The sequence below is a fragment of the Hibiscus syriacus genome, unplaced genomic scaffold (genome assembly GCF_006381635.1).
Source record: "Hibiscus syriacus cultivar Baekdansim isolate YM2019G1 unplaced genomic scaffold, ASM638163v2 tig00005939_pilon, whole genome shotgun sequence".
Classification (NCBI taxonomy): domain Eukaryota; kingdom Viridiplantae; phylum Streptophyta; class Magnoliopsida; order Malvales; family Malvaceae; genus Hibiscus; species Hibiscus syriacus.
Window position 1 is genome coordinate 286,530 of NW_024062073.1, and position 1,804 is coordinate 288,333.

The following is a 1,804-nucleotide window of genomic DNA, read 5'->3' on the forward strand; positions in this document are numbered from 1 at the left end:
ATTAGAACCTAATATTACCCGATGGTCTAAGAACAAACATATAAAAATATTTACACAATTAGGACCAAAAAGCTGAAATAACACGAAAATTATGAAATTAGTGACTAAAGTATACATATGCTGAAATCTTTCAGTGACCTTAAAGTAATTAACCCTAATAAGTTAATATAAAATCCTATTTTTCACTAACCTAGACTAAACTTACACACACAGCCGTCTCATCTCATCTCCCTTTTCTATTCATTTCTTCTTCTTCCCACGACCGAGAGCCTCAAAGGCTACCCACATCGGCCACCAATACTCCTCTCCATTCCCTTCACTCTCTCCTTTCACGAACGACGGCTGTACATCAAGATCCCACTGCTCGTCGAGGCTTGGCAGGCTACCGCGCTAACACGCATGGTGAAGGTAAGTCTCTCTCAAACCTTCCTTCCCCTTCTCAAACCGAAAGTTTCGAAACTCATGGTCTTCCTCTTTCTTTCTCTTGGTGATAACCCAAACTATTATCACCGGTCATCCAAACTACTACACATGGTCAGTGAAACCTCCAAATTATGACCTAGAAGACCCCGACTCCTCTATTTCCTCTCCTAAGCCTGCTCATCCCTTCGACCGAACGAAATTTTTTCTTCTAGCATCGGTGACGAGTTTCTCTGGATGGTAAAGGTAAGCTTGTTCTTCTTTTAGGTGATGTTTCTGTTAGATGAAAAATGGTTCATAAAACAGCGGGATATTTGGGTTTTTCAATGTTTTTCATTTCAATATTTTTTGGTTGCTACTGACTTATAGACTCTCTGGTTGTCGATGGCTGATCGGTTAGGGTTCTGGTTTGCTAACGTTTTTTTTTCAACACTGATAGGTACAAAACGGAGATCACGAGGCTCCAACGGCGCGCGCACCTCCTCAGGCTTGACCTTCTCTTTACTTGTTTTTTTAGTTTCGACATAATACAAGCATACACACCACGCTAAAAAGAAAATGAGTAAGAAAATTACCTTAATCAATTAATATTGCGAAAAATATAGGGAATGACCCCTAATACATTGTTTATGTGGGTTTCAGAATACCCTAATTACAAGAACAAAGTTTCCTTTTCGTCCCTTGCTTGTTCTTTCTTTTTTTTTCCTCTCGTCGTTTGTTGTTGATTCCCCCCTTTCCATACAATTATTTCCTCTCGTTTTAACAATCCCCCGTTGAAAATACCCTTCCGAACCTTCCCCTTTTCTATATTTTTCTACCGAATCCTACTTATCATCTTGTTGATTTTTCTTTGTTATTTGGTAGTATAATGATTGGTTTAGGTGAAATTAGGTTGGGGATTTATCTTTGACTTTAGTGGATGATTTGTTTCTGTTTTGCTATTGGGTACAGATTTGGTGGCGAGAATGGCTCAGCAGTGACTTGGCTTGAGTTGGTGTATGGCAACTGTTGAAGATGGTAGCAACTTGCTTTAATATTAGGATTTTAGAAAATCCTAAATTCACTGGGTTGGGTCACTGGGTTAATGTATTTGGGCTCATCTTGTTGGGCTTCGGGTGATGTTATATTAGGCTTTGTCTTGCAAATGTAAAATATAATTATTAATAATAATATATAATTAATAGTTATAATATTTTTTAATCCTGATCAAAAACGGGTGTTTACAGTTGTACCTCTTTGCGTATTCTTGTGTTAACAAGAATAGGGAAAAGACGAAAAAGACAACTAATTTTTGTCCAATTTCATCTTCGTGCTTTAAAACTTGATGAGGGATATGCTCTCTTCTTTGAACAATCTTCGACCAGTAGGTTCGCTCCCTCTTGCT

At 38.1% G+C, this 1,804-nt stretch overlaps 1 long non-coding RNA gene across 1 annotated transcript; it reads left to right on the forward strand.

Moving 5' to 3' along the window:
- The first annotated feature begins 212 nt into the window (after window positions 1–212).
- LOC120200340 lies at window positions 213–1,546 on the forward strand. The gene is made up of 3 exons (XR_005523527.1): window positions 213–408; window positions 540–666; window positions 860–1,546. It is a non-coding gene; the product is annotated as an uncharacterized LOC120200340 (long non-coding RNA).
- The last annotated feature ends 258 nt before the right edge of the window (window positions 1,547–1,804 follow it).